This window comes from Mesoplodon mirus, assembly GCF_964341445.2.
Source record: "Mesoplodon mirus genome assembly, chromosome: 3".
Classification (NCBI taxonomy): domain Eukaryota; kingdom Metazoa; phylum Chordata; class Mammalia; order Artiodactyla; family Ziphiidae; genus Mesoplodon; species Mesoplodon mirus.
The window spans coordinates 56,634,336-56,652,830 of NC_138978.1; the positions used below are offsets into that span (position 1 = coordinate 56,634,336).

Below are 18,495 nucleotides of genomic sequence, written 5' to 3' on the forward strand. Positions count from 1 at the left end.
TGAGATTGCAGGCATAATTACATAATGTCTTATACTGCTGGCAGTTTCCTGAATGTTGGCTTGTTTTCCGGAATAATTTTGTCAGCTCCTTGGCGGCTGGGGCAATGCCTCTTGTGCTCTCTCTGCATTGCCCACAGCGTCTATCATGTGCTGAGCGCTCAGGAGGACCCAGGTAAGCAGAACCATGAAACAGATTCATGGAGCATAAGAGCAGGACAGGCTCTTGCAATTAACTTGTGCAACTCTCTCAGTTTACAGATGGGGAGCCTGAGACCCGAGAAAGGGAAACATATGTTCTGTTGGAAGATGTGTTCACATTCCTACTTCTAGGCTCTGGCATTTCATGGTGGGGACCTGGGCTCAGGGAAGGCTTTCAAGTGCTAACACTGAGGGTCAAGGCACAGACTCTGAAATAAACCAGCGATGAGCCTGGGTAACAGCAGGGTAAATAGAACACCAACACGCGAACAATACAGGCACAGAAGGATGTGTTCATGTACATACACAATATGTATTCAATTCTGAAAAGAGCATAGCCTGGTACAGGAACTGCTAGAGGCAAGAGAGCATAATAGGAGGGTGGGCTTTGGAGAAAGGCAGGCTTGAGTCCAAAACCCAGCTCTGCCGCTTACCAGCATATGTTTAGCAAATTCCCTAAACTCTGCCAGCCCCAGTGTCCACGTACATAAAACAGAAAAAAACACAACTTCTTCCTTACAGGGTTGAACAGATGAATTGGGATGAAGTATAGCAAATGCTTACCATAGGGCCTACAGTGGGAATTGAAAAGTGATGAACTAGAGAGAAAGGAAGAAAAGGGCAGGACTTGGCAACCAATGGGATTCATTGATTATAACCTTTTGTTACTAAACACTTACAGTAAGTCCCCTACATACGAACAAGTTCCATTCCAAGAGCACGATCGGAAGTCCAATTTGTTCGTTAAGTCCAACAAAGTTAGCCTAGGTACCCAGCTAACACAACTGGCTGTATAGTACTGTACTGTAATAGGTTTATAATACTTTTCACAAAAATAATACATAAAAAACAAACAAACAAAAAAGAAAACACTTTTAATTTTACAGTACAGTACCTTGAAAAGTACAGTAGTACAGTACAACAGCTGGCATCCAGGGGCATGTTTGCACCTTTGAAAGTTCACAACTTGAAGGTTCGTGTGTAGGGGACTTACTGTACTTTAGTTCAGGCACTGGATTTGGGAGATGAAGGAAGTGTCAAAAACTGCAGGGTTTCAGACCTGGGTATCTAGAGAGTGGCGGGAACCACAGCCGAGTTAGGGAGGTCAGGAGGGAGAAGAGATCTGGGAGTAGGAGACCGGACTGTTAGTGTCCTCGGGCACGAGTGTGCCTGCCTAGGGGTTCACCCACAGAGAGGGGTTTATCCTGTGAGGGTGGCCCAGCAGACAGTAGAAAAGGTGGGCCTGGGGCAGAGGAGAAGCCTGAAGACGAGAGTGTAGATTCTAGAGTCATCTAGAGTCATGCTGAGGTGAGGGGGGCAGTGAGAAGCTAGAGCGACGTTAGAGGAGTGTGGGGAAAGTCACAGCGGGGAGCGGGGGTGGGGAAGAAGAGCCAGTGTGGCTCGCAGCCCAGAAATCCAAAGGAGGGTGAGTGTAGAAAACCAGTGAGCACAGTGTCAGTAGAGCAGGGGGAAGATGCCTGGGGTTGACAAGAGGGTAGAGGCAACAGGTGGGGCTACTCTTCGATACTTCAGTGGAATTCAGAAGAGAGATGGGCAGCTGCTCAAGGGAGGAATAAGGTGAACTACTAGACAGGGAGTGTGTTTGCAGGCCAAGGGGAGAAGCCAGGGGAGAGGGATGGACTGAGACACCAGCAAGAGAAGGGAACATAAGAGTCAACATTTACTCCAGGCTCTGTGTTAAAACATGTCACAAAACTGAATTTCACCTTCGCTGCCACCATAGGCACTAGGTGATCTTATGAGTCATATTAGTCATATTTTGCAATGAAGAAACCGGGCACAGGGCACTTAAACAACTTACCCAGGTTAGCAGTAGGTAGACCTGAGATTTGAAGGATCCGAAGCCAGAGCTTCCTGGCCAGTTTGAAGTAGAGTGTTTCTGGAGGTGGGAAGGGAAGGTTTTTAAGGCTCTGGCCTGGGAGAGGAGAGCACAGATGAAGAGAAACGGTGAGGTGGAGATGAGAGCGTTCAAGCCACATGACCTCCACCTTCTCAGTAAGGGAGGAACTGCCCCCGTGCTGAGAACGAGGACGGGTGGATGGATTTGAGAGCTCAAGGGAGCAGGTGAGGTTTGCAACAGTCAGCGAGGGGGATGAGAGACAACTGAGACAAACGTGAGGGTGACAAGTAGCAGCTGAGGTCAAAGGGCATGGATTTAAAATGAATCCAGCAGTCCCAAGGCAGGATCAGAGAAAGGGCACAGTAAAGTTAAATCTAGGATTGGGGTTCACAAAAGTCACAGGTGTCAAGAGGGAAGACAGGAGAGGGCAAGGGAGGACACAAATAGTGTGGGTGGTGGCACAGTGGGCGAGGGGAATATTTTCAGCATCATGTCGCCCATGACAACAAGCACAAAGGTGAGGACAGGGCAAGTAGCCACAATGTGCTGTAACTGAGGTCTGCTGATGGGCCGTCCCACCCAAAGACACCCTGATCACAAAGGGGCCCAGAAGCACCCCATTACCCATCTCCAAATAAGCCTTCTCGGTTTAACAGTGAATGAAGCCTCATAACTACACTGGCCCAAACCATCGCCACAAACTATTCAACACATGGGGCTACTGAGCACTTGAAATGCGGCTAGTCTGAATTAAAATGTGCCATGAGTGTAAAATGTGCAATGGATTTCGAAGACTTAGGATGAGAAAACAAATGTAAAAATATCTCATTAACTTTTTTGGTATTGATTACATGTTAAAATAATGATATATTGGGTTAAATAAAAATATATTATTAATGTCACCGTTTCCTTTTTATTTTATTTAATGTGCTGCTAGAACATTTTAAATGTGACTCGCGTTATGTTTCTATTGAGAAGAGCTGGTCTGTAAGGCTACTGTGATATTACACGTGGGCTAGATAAATGTATCCTGCCAGCATGCTCATTAAAGCAAATAAGGTTATCTGAATAGCTCTCTCAGCTATTCTCTGAGAGAATGGGAAACAGAACTGATAAGTTTTGATTTGTTGCATGTGGAAATAGAGGGCTAGGTAGATGTGACCTGAATTAGGAAAGGGTTCCTCTGTGGGGTATGGCAGAGGATTTTACAGCATGCTACTAACTGAGGCAAAAAAAGGGCCGAACATTCAAAATGAGACCAAATGTTGGAAAAGCCCACAAACCTGCCAGTGACCACAAAGGCCAGCCTCCCTTTTGGTGTCCAGGCTCTGCACCAGGCCATTCTCAACCTCCCCAGCTCCCGGCTGCCCCCTCCACTGACCTTGGGGTGACCTCCAAACCCATCCCCTTCGTCTACTCTCACCAGTCTCTCCCAGCACCCTAAGCCCTACAACCGCACGCATTCCAAACAGTTTCCCCCACTGGCCAGAACAAGGGGCCCTCCTGTAGCCCTCCCTTTCAGGAGCTTCCTGCCAACAATTAGAAAAGGAGGCAACATGATACAGCAAGACTAGCATGGCCTGCGAGCCAAGAAATCCAGATCTGTCCGAGATTCGCTGTGTGAGTTTGACTCCTATCACAGCTCCTCTGGGCCTCAGGTGCTTCATCTGTCATATTATACGGACCTAAATCTATTGACTTGTTGGGGGGTTCAGTGAGATATCGGAGTAAGAGGTCTTTGTTAAAGACGTGTTACACAAATGAAAGAGAATATGGTACTCTAGCACCAGAAGGGGAAGGAGAGAAGTAGAAAAGGGAAAGTCCATAGCAGGAGGGGATGCCATTTGTGAAGACGAGGTATGAATCCCCCCTTGTACTAAGAGGGGCAGACTTTCCCCACTGGCACGAGGGCGCCTCTATGAAGGGCAGGCACAGGTCACAGCCTTTCTATCAGACATACCTTCCTGCTCACATACCTGACTTCAGGAATTTTCCTGCAGCTGAATAAATAAACGTGGGTCCGGAGAAAATGTCCTAAACAAAACCGAATGCATCTGTTAATGAGCTGCTCGAGATTTTAATGTTACTCAGCACTGAAAAGAGGGTTTTAAACTCCATTGAGAAAAGCTGTAATTTGCCCCAGACTCACCTTCACCCCCCAACCCCCCACCACTCCTCTCCCAACGGGGTGAAGGGAGGAGAATGAAGAATCCAAGGAGTGAAACACATTTTCTCGATGGTATAATGGGCTCTGATCACCCAATATCCAATAAGCTGTGCTGAGTACATTTGCATTCTATTTAACCCTAATTCTAACCTTTGAAGGAAGAATTATCCCCCCACCCCTTTTTTTTTTTTTTTTTTTTTTTTTTTGCAGTACGCGGGCCTCTCACTGCTGTGGCCTCTCCCGTTGAGGAGCACATGGCTCACGGGCCCAGCCGCTCCGCGGCATGTGGGATCTTCCCGGACCGGGGCACGAACCCGTGTCCCCTGCATCGGCAGGCAGACTCTCAACCACTGTGCCACCAGGGAAGCCCTGTCCCCATTTTATAGAGGAGAGTACTTGAGGCTAGGAAGAGCACAGAGAGGACTCAAAACTAGCCCTTTCTATCCAGCAGTCTTTTTCATTGTACTCTCCTTACATAGGCCTAGAGGTGATGTAATGACCTGTAATATGTTCAAGATAGAGGATTAGGAGAAAAACATAGCAGAACAGTATGCAAAACCTCATTTTTATTAAAAAATTTCTATCCACATATATATGTGAGCATATACCTAGGTCTATGCAAGGATATAGCTATATCTTATTTAGGTATAGTGCCAAGTCTAGAACAATACACTCCAAACTCTCCCATATGCCCTAACCACCAGTTCTTGACAGTTTGTGGAGTTTACGCCTTTATACATTCTTATATTATTCTGAATGTTTGCTACTAACTGGTATAATATTTTAAATAATTAATTAATTTAAAATTTCCCAGTCGCGTTTATTGAGCCTTTCAAACTACAAAGACCAGCCACTCACACATACACACACACTCCAAAAATTATTCAAAAAATAGAAGAACTTTTCTCCTTACCATTATTTTCCTTATCAATTAAAAAAAAACACACAAATTTCACCTTGCCCTTCAAGAGTCCAATTTTTTAAGCTTAAAAGTCAGTAAAATAGGTAGCAAATGTCTTACAATGCAATAAATATTTTTATTTATAAAGTAAATAAAAAGGACAGGTGTTTTGGCGTCCTTCCCCAGCAGACAGCAGACGCCATGGCTGAGAGGAGTGGGCACAATGACCCACCACAGGGCCCCGCCATCTTCCTCTCTCCAGGTGTCCACTCCCACCCTTCACTTCTTGGAGTTTCCATCTCAAACCATCATGCATCAAGCATCCCATTTTCTCCCCCTAACTGCTACTCCCCAGTTAAAATTTACCCAAGGAGTAGTAAAATTCATCCCCTAATCTAATAAAGGAACTACAATGTTAATGGTTTAGAATTTTCTTTCTGCTTCCTTGTAATGTATTAGCATTTTATTAAGAGCTTTCTGAACATACTGTATTAACTTGAGAGTGATTTGAACAGTGGAGAAGTCAAGCTAATTCGCCAGTGGGAGATGCAACCTGTGACTGTGGGCTACAGTGACATCCTGAATGTCTACCACTCACCTTCCAGCCAGCTGTTGCCATGTGGGAATTAATTCAAGGCTAGTATTGCCAGACCTGATTTTTTTCAAAAGAAGCCAGGAATGTGGATTTATGTAAAATCTGATCTTTTTTTTTTTTTTTTTTGCGGTATGCGGGCCTCTCACTGTTGTGGCCTCTCCCATTGCGGAGCACAGGCTCAGCGGCCATGGCTCACGGGCCCAGCCGCCTCGTGGCATGTGGGATCTTCCGGGACCGGTGCACGAACCCGTATCCCCTGCATTGGCAAGCGGACTCTCAACCACTGCGCCACCAGGGAAGCCCCGTAAAATCTCATCTTTTAATGTCGACTTCATTCTTTTTTTTTTTTTTAACACTGCACAGGTCCAATAGATCCACATGCACACCACATGTTGCCTGTGTGCCCACCAGTTAGGCATCGAAGTGGTCTCAGCCCACCTTTCCAGCCTCACCCCCAACTCCTCTGGCCCTGACAGATGCAGCCACACCTCGCTTTGCCTTTGCTCACTGTACCAGCCCCTGAAGATGCCTTTTTCTGTCTTCTCTACCAGAGTCTTTCCCACCCTTCCAGGATCTTCTTAAATTGTGCCAACAATTCGTAATCCTCAATATCAATCTCAATTAGTATTGTCCATCCTCCAAAAAGCTATAACCCGCCATCGTATTTCCGCTGACTCCAACACTTCGCACGCTCTGCCTCTCATTGCCATTATCTCCACATGGTTAAATCTTTCCGGTAAAAAATAAAATACATTGGAAAAAAGGAAGGAAGGATTGTGTGTGTGTGTGTGTGTGTGTGTGTGTGTGTGTGTGTGTGTGTGTGATAGCTATGACTTTGGTCCTATTCTCATTTTACAGGAGAGATAACTAAAACTCAGTGACTAAGTGATCATCTTGAGCTTTCTGTATGTCCTCTAGCTGTGCATCTTCTGGACTTCCTTCTGCTCCCACTACCCAGGATCCTACTCCTTCCTTCTCCATCTGGCAACTCCTACTCAACCCTCAAGATGCTTCACCTACCAGCGTCTTCCCCTTCTCTACACACCAATCAGGATGGGTCCCCCTCCCCCCAGTTCTGTGTTCCCACAGCACCCTGTAAGAACATCTGTCAGCACACTCATCAAACTATCCTGTCATTAGCTATCTGATTCTTGTCTCTGTTGAAGTGAAAGCTCCTTATCTAGCCTGGTACCTGGCCCAGAGCAAGTGATCAGTCAGTATTTATTGGATGGCAGGAAGGAAGGAAGGAAGGGAAGGAATGATGCAGGGAAGGAGGAAAGAGGGAAAGAGAGAAAAAAGGATGGTAACAGCCCACAGGCAATCAACGAACGTGAGGTATAATGAACTGCATGGCTCCAAGCCCCACTTCTGGGGTGAAATTGATGCTGGCCCTTTTGTGCTCCGCCCCAAAGCAGATGATTGGGAAGACTCCCATTGCACCCCCTTCTTCCCCACCCCCAGAGTGGGGCAGGCAGGTGGCAGGTTGCTGCTTGGCTTTGGGGTGCCAGGAACCAGCATTCACCTCCACTCTGTTCCTGGCCTCCAGCTCCAGGGAATGTGATTTTCTGCATCAGTCCGGCTCTGCTTTGGAAGGATAACTTCAGTTATGATGGGTGATGGTGGGGCTGAGTCTTCCCCAGAGGCTGCCAGGGAAGCATACTGGAGAAGGCCAGCGCTCAGAGAAGGGCTGACAATTCTCATTGCCCATGGCGGACAAGGGAGAGGGGAGCATCTTTTTTTTCCGAGAACGCTGGAAGTAAGGCGCCCTGCTCTGGGGGTTGCTGGAAAACTCCTGTGCCCCCCACCCATTCACCCCTCCTCATTTACAGGCCAGGACGCTGGGCCAAGCTGCTTCTGCTCCTGGACTCTCTCCCTGGTGCAAGCCAAAGAGAATCGTCCTGCTCTCAGGAGACACTGCAGAGAATCTAGCCTGGGTTGATGGTCTCAGAAGACCAACTGCCCTCTCAATCCTTTGAGAGTTTACAACACCCAGTGACACCCACTATGAGATCGGAGGGGTAAGGAAAACTCTGGTCTCCTCACCACTACTCGACCAAAGTCAAGCTAGGGAGGGAGGTCAAGGATACCATTCCTACAGGGAATTCAGAACCTCAGAGAACTCACCTAGAAGGCAAACGATCTGGGGAAAGGTCACAGGGTCCAACCTCTCCCAGGGCTGGGGCAGGATTCCCAGGTCCCCTCCCACCCAGACTCTACATCCAAGCAGCTGGGGCAGAGGAAGCAGGGTTCCCCTCATTTCCCCTTTCTGCTCCCTCCTCGTCCCCCATCTCCCCCCTGGGACCCACCCAGAACCTCCCCTCAACTCCCCAAGGGCTTTTCATCCCCACCTCCAGGTTAACTCAGAATAGCAGGCTCTCTGTGAGAGCCGTGGGCAGGCCCGGCATCCACAGTCAGCACTTTAGGCTCAGTAAATCCTCAGTAAACCAATAAGGTAGGATCTTTTACCCGATTTTAAAAGTAAGAAAATGAAGGTCAAAGCCATCTTATAATTAGAAAGGAAAAAAAAAATCTTAAAACAAAAGGAGACGACATTAAAACAAAATACTTAAAAAAACAAACTAATAAGACCCAGAACTTCAGCTAGAGAACTGACCAAATAATCCTACAGCTTTAAAAAGAAAAAAAAAAAAAAAGCTAATTTTATTGACTACTTATTATGTGTCCAGTGCTTCATGTGCACTATCTCATTTCATCCTCGGGGTAACCCCATAATACAGTCTCTTATTATCTCCATTTTACAGATAAGAAACTGAGGGCCAGGGAGGTGGTGTGACTTAACCAAAGCCCAGACATTCTTCTCTTCCAAGGGGAGAGAAGGGTAACAGGTTACCCTGTGGGGTAACATATTTGCATTTTAACAATAGCTCTCTGGAGAAGACAAAGTAATCCAAAGGAATGAAATGACTCTAATGCCAGGAATTTCAGGCCTCGGCTCTGCCTGTGGGCAGAGTTCTTAGGGCAAGAGCCTCTGGCACCACCGGGCATCACCCGAAGGTGGCCACCCACGGGCCCGGCTAACACAGGGCTCCATTCAGCAGCTGGCAAAGCCCAGGGCATGGGGTTAGAATGAGAGAGAAGATTGGGTCAGAAGGCTAGCCCCGAGGCAGGCACAAGAGTGGAGCAAGTGAGCAAATGCAGAAGCATGTGATTCCAGGTGCTCCACGTATGTCCCCTCATGCAAAAATATCAGCCTGCTTACCAGTGTGGAAGAGGCACTCCCAGCATTAGCGTCAGGACCAGGCAGTGTGCTGGTGCAAGAGGCCTGGGTTCCCATTCCAGCTCAGTTACGTACTCCCAGGCCACCAGGACCTCCCACCTGTCCTCAGTATACTCATCTGTGAGACTGGAGCAGGCGCCCATGTCTAGGTAACCAGTGAGGTTTCCTAGAGACAAACTCTAGGTGATGGGACCCAGAATGGGTGCCAAGGATGGGCAATGGGGGCCTGAAAAGACACTGTTCATTGGCTTTTATCAAGGCTCTACTGAAAAGCACTCCACGCCAGATGCTGCACCAAGCACGGGGATGAGGACGGGAGCTTATACCCAAGAGAGGACAGCCTCCCAAGTAACGCTCATGAATCCTCCGCTAAGAGGAGTGATGCCTGCTGCCCACGGGCCAGGTTTGCAGGGGGTTCAGGGAAGCCCTCCCAGAGCAGCCCGTGTGTGAAGAAGATGGGGACGACGACTCTCTGTAAGCAGAGAGTGGAGGCACTTATCCAAAACAAAGCACTAGAGAGAGGACATGCAAATTTAGGAAGGGCGTGTCATTACCTCTGGAGGTAATGAGGCTGGGCATGGTCAGAGCCAGGTGACAGAGCCCATCCTGCCTGACCCCACAGCTTTCACTCTTAATTTTTATCCTGTCCTCACTCCTGCAGCATGTGTGCCTGTGAGTGGACTCAGGGTGGAGAGGGAAGGAAGGAGGTGTGAGAACAGGCAAAAAGGCTGGAGAGAAGGATGGGGAAGACAGGAATGGATAGTAAGCGCTTTCTTACCAAAACAAATTGGCAGCTATCGTTTTTCTAGACAGACTCTCCTGTGGTTGCCTATCGTGGTTTTTAAGAGCACAGGGTTCTGGGATCAGGCAGGTCTGGGCTGAGCCCCTGGCTGCACCACTTAATACCTCTGTGACCTAGAGCAAGTATTTAACCTCTTGGAGCCTCACTTTACTCACCAATACAATGGGAATGATAGCAATTATTCCTTATTGGGTACTCAGTAAAGATTATATCACTGCCATATTTAAAGGGCTTGGCATAGTGTCTGGCACATGGTAAGAATTCAATAAAAGATAGCAAAAAACCAACCACTATTCTAATGTTGCTCTGGGGGGCTCTCATCTCTCCAGGCATCCTCCTCCAAATCAACATCTGGCCAGTTCCCCCACATCCTCACTGACTCCCTCCCTCCTCCGTTCAGCCTCCTTTGCATTCCCGCTATTTCAGAACCCACTTCAAAGCTATTTTTCCCAGTGGTTCTCTTCCCTCCTAGGATTCTAGCTTGCATTTGATCAAGTGATTCATCACGTAATCTACACAAGCTCCTTAACCTCTCAAGAACATAACTGCCTATTCTGTGGCTGTTTCGATGGACTGGTTTGCATGGGATTGGCAATCAATGCAGAAGCTGATGGGTTTGCAGGCTGATAGGAGTTACCGAACCAGTTGCCCATGTGTGACCACAATTTGTAAATTTACTTCTTGATATACATTAAAACCTTCTACCCAAACTACAAATTATGTGCTTTTGCAAATTTGCCAAACTAGTAAATGAAATTTACTACTGCTCAAGAATGTCTTGCACTAATTGGACAGAGATAGATGGGTATATAAAAGATTAGGGCGAGGGACAGTGGGAAATTAGGAACTAAAGCTCACTGACTTTCTGGGGGGGGTCTTAACCCTTTTTGTGCCATGGACCTCTTTAGCAGACTGATTAAGCCTATGGACCCTTTCTCAGAACGTTTTAAAATATATAAAATAAAATACATAGCTTGACTACAAACAAAACCAATTACATTGAAATATAATTATTAATTTTTTTTAAATGAGTGTGTAATATAGTAGTATATGTTCCTTATTAATGCATTAAATAATAAGCTCTAGCAGCAGGTATAATAACTGCTGCTGTGATGGGCATAAATCATGTTCCAGATATATGCAGCAACTGAAATTTGATATGCAAATATCTGTGATTTCTACTGGTGACAATGTCACAGATACTGCAAATACACTGTGGTTTGTTGCCTACATTCATAATCGAAGAAAATGCTAAATAAAGATGTTATTGTTTTCCCCACCCAAGTTCACAGACTCCTCTGAATTCTACCTGTGGGCCCCCTGGGGCTGTTAACCCTCAAGTTAAGAATCTCTGTTAGATCCTTCATAACTCAGTAAGCATCTGTACTGAGCAGATTCCTGAATTCCAGCTCACTTTCATCTCTTTCTCAAGGAATCTCCACCCTCAGCCCTTCCTGCCTAAGAAGGCCAAGTTCTGCACATATGACCCTCCTCTGGCCTCCCCTCCTATCTGATTGGCCAAAGCTGACCAGAGACTGGCCTGGAGAGAAAACCTCAGCTTCTAGAGAACCAAGCTCAGACAATAGCATCCTCTCTGGAACTTGAACTCAGAGACAAAGGAGAGTGTGATAGTACAGTGAGGTGGCGGGGAAGGGGCAGGGGGGGCGGGCACAGGTGCTGAGTTGAGCCAGTGGTACTCAAAGTGAAGACCAATGACCACTTGCACCGGTGGAATAGCCTCGGGCTCAGAACGCTCTCCCTGCCACCTCAAGGATGCCTGGCCTCCTTCCAGGCCTCTGCTTAGATATCAATACTGCATTTTATAGCTCCTCACTCGCTTCGTTAGAGCCAGCTTAAGGGAGTCTCTGTTTTCTGTATCAGAAGAACCCTGAGTCAGTATTACCAACAGCATGTACAGGTGAGGAAGCTGAAGTTCTTTGGTCAACGTGAATCATTTGCTCCGGCCCACAGGGCCAGTAACCCTTCTTTGAGGAAGAGAGGGGTGATGGCCTTTATTATTTATTTATTTAAAAATCATACAAATAATACATGGAAACGATATCTTAAAACACTTCACCATGAAATGGCCCCCTGCTACACACTTGGCATCGCACCTAAGAAGTGTAGACCGTGATCATACTAGGCTCTACTCAGCCGCCACCCAACTTGACGTTCCTTGTCTTTTAAACCTTTCCCCAGCTGTAGGATGGTTACATTTTTCAAGGCGGATGGGAGTGGGGTAGTAAGGACCAGCCTATGAACACAGCACTTGGAAACACTCAGCCCTGATGTCTGGTGCCCTGCTATGAAAATCAAAATTGATTTCACTGAGAGCCAGCATCTCTGGCTTCTGGGCAGAAACCAGGCTGTGGAGGAGAACCAGCACTGAAGGCTGGAGCAAATTCATGGAGCAAATTCTTCCCAATGTCTTATTTCTCTCCCCGTTGTCCCTTGATGTCAGAGCAACAAACATCTCCAGCCAATAAGTTTTATTTACTCTGGAGAAAACAATCGGAAGGGGGGAGGGAATCAGGATTTGTGTCTTTTTCCACAATGCCTGTGTCCCCAGAAAGTTAAGTGAGGGGCAAGGCCCAGGCCCCAGAGCCCCGACAAGACAGTGAAGCGCCCCTTTTGAAAACAGACTTCTTTCCCTTGGAGAAGGAAACTTCAGCCAGCTTCTTCAGACACCACCAATCTATAACTGCCTGCATATCACATTAACCATCTACTTGAAATCTTAGGGCAGCATTTATTTTATCAGGGAAACTGCGACAAGCCTATTTTTATTGGGAGGGCCCCTCTTCTTTCCTTTAATCCTACTTTGAAATATTATCCATGTAGACTGGAAACATCATAGAAAGGTCTATTAGAGGCCTCTTAGTCTAAACTCTGGGTCTGGAAGATTAGCATTCTGAAGCACAGAGAGGTTAGCAGTCCAGCTGTAAATCACACAGCTAGTTAGCAGTAGATCTAGGCTCCAATCCCGTGATGCCCTGGCTTCCAAGCCCGGGCCTCTTCCCACATAGTCTACTACAGAATAGCACCAAGTGGCCAGATGTCTGACCCCCAGAGACAGAGAGCTCTGTCAATCCCAGTTTTATCATTTATGAGTTCCATATCCCCAGGCAAATCACTTAACCTCTCTGAGCCTCATTTTTGTCATCTGTACACCTGAGATTATGATTGTAACTATCTCTAGGATTACTGCACGCATGAAATGTGCCAGGGTTTGACACACACGGACCCTATTATTATACCGTACTGCTCCTGCTTCGCAGACTGAAGTGAATGGATCTGCCACGTGAAATGTGGTAACTGTATCCGCACAGCTGCCCAGAGATAAGCAAGAAAAGATGGTTATCAAACCCATTTTACAGTTAGAAAAAATTTAGTCCCCTGCAAAGATGACATAACTTGCATGAGATCAGAGTTTTAAAACTGAGCACATTCTTAGCTGCCCTAACTGTCCTCCCTAGCACACCATCCGAGGAATGGGTTGACTTAGAAGTAAAGGTTACCTCTTTCCCCACCCTCCACAGAGCAAAACCGTCTATCACTGGCTCACATTCCATGACCCTTCCTTATAAACTGGAATCAGCACAGTGCCTGGCACAGAGAAGAGACACGATGCAGTTTTTTTTTTTTTTTTTTTTTGCGGTGCGCGGGCCTCTCACTGTTGTGGCCTCTCCCGTTGCGGAGCACAGGCTCCGGACGCACAGGCTCAGCGGCCATGGCTCACGGGTCCACCCACTCCGCGGCATGTGGGATCCTCCCGAACCGGGGCATGAACCTGTGTCCCCTGCATCGGCAGATGGACTCTCAACCACTGCACCACCAGGGAAGCCCCCACGATGCAGTTTTGACGAATGAGTGAATTACTGTATCATTGAAGATCCTGATCTGCAGGTAAGCTGGGCACTTCGTGGGCCCAGCTGCCTGAAGCACGCGTCTCGTTGCAGAAAGCAGGAGGCAGGCACGCAAGAGCTCCAGGAGCAGCGAGTGAGAACCCCATTCTCTCCATGCCTTCCCATAGCCTGCTCTACAGGGAGGAAGACTTTGACAAGACCGAGAGCTAGGCCCCTGATCTCAAGGGTCCCATCCAGAGCGTTTCCAAACCTAGCCCACGTGGCTCAATCCAGGGCCCAGAAGACAACTGTGAAGCACACATGACCCTCCTCCAGCTAAAACAGATGTAATAACATTGCAGGCAAGGGGCAGTGAACAGGCCAGGGAGATGCCCATCTGTCTTCCTAATTGTCAACTCTGCCCATAACAAAATTTGTCTCCCTGTCACACCTTAGGCTGCTACTGAACTGAAGCAAAACCAAGATATCCATCTTCCAGCCACGAGCAGCAGCCTTCACAAAGTGCCAGGGACAAAAAGAGGCTGTTTGACTAAGAGAAGCAGAGAGAGCTGGAAGGAGCCCTGGCCTGAGAGTCAGGAGCTGGGGTGGGGTGAGGGTGTGTGTCTGTGTGTTGCAGGGGTTACTTGGGCAGTTACTGAACCTCACTGGGCCTCTGCTTCCTATAAAATTAAAGTCCAAAGTTTTGGAAAGTGGGGTCAATGGGGGAAGAAGAGGGCTGTGAATCATGTGACATTGTATGCAAAATATTTTAGGTTATATGCATTTGGAAGAGAGTATCCATAATTTTTGTCAGAATCTCAAAGATATACGTAACACTCCCCCCCCCCATAAAAAAGTTAAAAAATACTAGACTAGATGTTTTTCTAGCCTAGTAAGCATTTACTGAGCACCTTCTATGTCCTTCTCTGTGTTAGGTACATGATAGGAGAGTCCTGCCTTTATGAAGCTCAGGTTCATTTTATGCTCGCTGTGATAGAAGCCTGTCAGGGGAGCTTCGGAAACAAAGAAGAGGGAGCATTTGATTCTCTGGTCAGGAAAGGCCTTCGTGGTCGTGGGGGAACCTTAGGTTAAATGTTGATGTTGAAAGCTGAGTGCGCATTCACTGGGTGAACAAGGAGGAAGTGTATTTTAGAGAAAGGGCAGCATGTGCAAAGGCAGCAAGTGTTCCAGGAACTGCCTGAAGTGCAATGATGAGTAGAACATAGGAGATGTTCACTGGGGGCAGCGGGGGGAAGAAGCCAGAAATGAGGCTGGAAAGGCAAGCAGAGCCCAGATTAGGAAACGCCTTGCAAACCACCCTAAAAAATGTTACATTGTTGGGCTTCCCTGGTGGTGCAGTGGTTGAGAGTCTGCCTGCTAATGCAGGGGACACGGGTTCGAGCCCTGGTCTGGGAGGATCCCACATGCCACGGAGCGGCTGGGCCTAGTAAGCCATGGCCGCTGAGCCTGTGCATCCGGAGCCTGTGCTCCACAACAAGAGGCCGCAACAGTGAGAGGCCCGTGCGCTGCGATGAAGAGTGGCCCCCACTTGCCACAACTAGAGAAAGCCCTCACACAGAAATGAAGACCCAACACAGCCAAAAATAAATAAATTAATTAATTTAAAAAAAAAATGTTACATTGTAGGCAATGAGTTCATTCTAGGTTTAAAAGCCTAGGGTGAACCACCACGCCCAGCATGAATCTTTCTGATTTCTGGCAGCAGCCTTGGTCAGTCGTGAACACAGTGGGCAACAGGGAACAACTGGAGGGAAGAACTGCTGCCTCTTGGCGCCCTGAGCGGGCACGGGCTGTCTGCAAAGGTGCTGGTAGTAAGTGCGTGCATGGGGCGGGTGAGTCCCACACCGGCATGTTAGTCTCTCCTTCTTCTCTCCCAGCCAGGGGGACTCCAACTGCCCGTGATTATGGATAAGAAAGGAAGGTACTGATTGGGCCAGGTGATGGGATGCAGAAGTAAGGCACATGCCCATTGGGGCCCCTGGTCATCACTTGGTAAACAGCCTTTCAGTCCCTCCAAAGGACTCTGCTACTTGCCTCAGGGCCCTCTCACATGCTGTTCCTTCTGCCAAGAAGACTCTTTCTGCCCTCTTGAACTAGTTACTTCTTATCAGCCTTCCGACTAAGCAACTACTGTATGTATCACAGATTCTCACAGCACCTTATCCTTTCCTTTCAAGCAATTCAGCACTGTTTGTAATTCTATATTTATGTGAGTGAGTTGATTCAAGTCAGTCTTGGCCACTAGACTGCAAGCTCCATGAGGCCAGACAGTGCCAGTTTGGTTCATATCTGTATCCCATTCCCTTGCCTGGTGCCTGGCACAGAGCAAGTACTTGTTGATTGAATGAAAGTCTGGTGTGGACCCTGAGCCATTCCCCATTCTCACTGCCCATTAACATTCCCCATAACTCAACTCACATTATGGTCCAGGGAGGAGGAGGTTTGGACATGGGCAGGAGGGTTGGACTTGAAAAGGCAATATCAGAGTGAACTCTGCCTTTATTCCAAATGTAGCTCTGTGTTCTCCTGTGTCCTGTCTTGAAAGGCTCTAAGGGAACCCACATTTGGTTTACCCAGGCAAGTCCTTGGGAATCGTGTTCAAGATGCTTTCTCCCCAAGCCTCAACCGGGTCACTGGCTGCATCTGATCCTCCCCTGACCCTACTTGGTCAATAGGACTTTGCCCAGGCTTCAGGGGGTCATCCTCAGAAAGGAGGAGGAGCCTCCATCTCCTTCTCCTGAAAAGTACCTCCTCCCGGCCCTCCAAGCCCGAACCCTAGGGCGCCTGGGAACCAAAACCACTGGTTCCTGCAGTCCTGGCAGATGCTCAGGGCAAGTGCAGATACAGACCTGGTGTAGGGGCCATGGGGCTCGACTTTCCAAACCCCATGCTAAGTAACTGGCCACTCTGCAGGGAAAAAGTACTTGGGGTCAAAAGTTTGACCTTAAGGGAGAGATGACAGGGAGGGAATCTCACCAAGTGGCGTGCATGCTCAGCAAAAGCGCCCTCGGCGGGGCGGCGGCCAGCACATCCGGCCCCCAGAGAGGCCCCCTTGCCTCCACCCAAGGTCGTGGTCCAACAGGAGCGCTGGAAAGTTCAGCCAGGGGACGAGGGGTACCCGAGTAGGAATCGGGGGCCGACTTTTGCGGAAGAAGGGAGACTAGGAGCTCGATTCCTGGTAGTCCTGGGAGCCGGTGGCAGGGTGCCCCAGTCCCGCAAGCTGCATCCCGGACCGCAGCGCCGGGCTCGGAGGCTCTGGGCTCGGAGGCGCTGGGCGGGGGCTGCACCATCCGAGCCGCAAGGACAACGCGGCCTCCCCGCTCCCCAATATCCTCCGTCCCCGGCACTAGGGCGCGGGGAGCGGGTGGGGCGGAAGGCGAGTGGCGCCCGCCCTTGGGCAGCCCCCTCCCCGCGCGGGCTCGGACCCCGGTGGGGGGCGGGGGGCGCCAAGTCGGGCCAGGCTGCCGCAGCCTCTGCTTTAGGGGAGCCGGGGATGCGGCGCGGGGAGGGGGCGAGGCGGGTGGCGGAGGCAGAGGAGAGGGGCCGAGCGCCGGGGCCAAGACCCGGGTCGCGCCGGGCCGGTGCGGGCAGGGCCGGGGTGGCGGAGCGCCTTACCTCGGCGAGCCGCGGGAGGCCGGCGGGGGGCGCCGGCTGTGACTCGGACTTCGGGGCGCACGCAGCCTCCGGGTGCACCGTCCCCGTCCCGGGCGCGCTCCACCAGGCTGGCGCACCCTCGTCGTCCGGGGCGCGCACCTCCTCGGGCGCCCTCTCGCCGGCGGGCTCGGCGTGAGCCCGGGGCGCACACCCAGCGGGGCACACCCGCCGCGGCCGCTGCGGGACTGGCCAGGCGCGGGCGGCCGAAGCTGCGCCCGGCGTCGCCGGCTGCCAACACCACCCGAGTCCCCGCCTTCGCCAGGGGAAAAAAAGACTCCTGACGCGGCGCGGGCTTTGGTGTGTAGGAAGGGGCGGCATTGCGAAACCGAGGGGAGGGTCTTAGACTTGATAAACTCAAAAAGCTTTTGGATGGAGTTTGGAGGAAAAACTTTTTGAAAAAAGAAAACTCCTAACCCGTGTAGAGCGCTTTTCAGATTTCCAAAGTGCCTTCATATGCATTTACTTTAGTTCATACTTACTACAACAGTAACTAACTGTTGAGGCATTTCTGTCCTCTTACGGATGGGAAGACATCATCACACAAGGTAATGATTTGCCCAAGCCAGGACTAGAACCCAGTCTGGGTAACGGAGTCCGAGTGCAGTGAGGGGATGTACATCGCCCCGGGGATGTTTTCATTGCAGAGGTGGATGCAGGGTAGGGACGGATGTAACCGACCTTTTTCTCTCTCCTAAGTCATTTCCTTTTCCTTTTGCTTTTTTGCTTCCCACCATTGCTTTAGCCCCACTAAGTCTTTCACTTCATACTTTCATCTCCCATGACGCCTTTTATCAGTTCACAATATTTGCATTTCAATCACTAACCTTGAATGACCTGCTCGCTGAGTGCCATACCGTGCACGATAAGCTTAGGAGAAAAGAGCTGGTACCGCCCCATTTTACGGATGGGGACAAACAGGCATTGGAGGGGTAGAATGTATGGAACCTGCGGTGCTCCAGACCCCAGCTCTGACCCACTATGCGCACCTTTCAGAGGGTCCATTGGTGCCAGGTAAAACCTAACCAAAGGGGTTTCATTTTTGACACTGAAACTGTGAAGAGGGGAGATAATTTGGGGCAAGGGACACTTCTGAGATTTCTTTTTCCCATTTTGATGGAAACATGGTTGTTATAATGATTTACTTCCTCTAGGGCACCACTAGAAGCAAATCAATGGCCCTAGAGCCACAATAAATGGCACAGAGTCTTGGACT

At 49.1% G+C, this 18,495-nt stretch overlaps 1 protein-coding gene across 1 annotated transcript in view; it reads right to left on the bottom strand.

The window, feature by feature from the left end:
- Nucleotides 1-17,309, bottom strand: part of KANK4 (KN motif and ankyrin repeat domains 4) — a 68,384-nt gene extending 51,075 nt beyond the window's left edge. The window contains exon 1 of the mRNA XM_082613836.1: nt 17,244-17,309. The gene's annotated coding sequence lies outside the window, so the exon portion shown is untranslated. The remainder of the gene's footprint in view (nt 1-17,243) is intronic.
- Nucleotides 17,310-18,495: the final 1,186 nt, after the last annotated feature.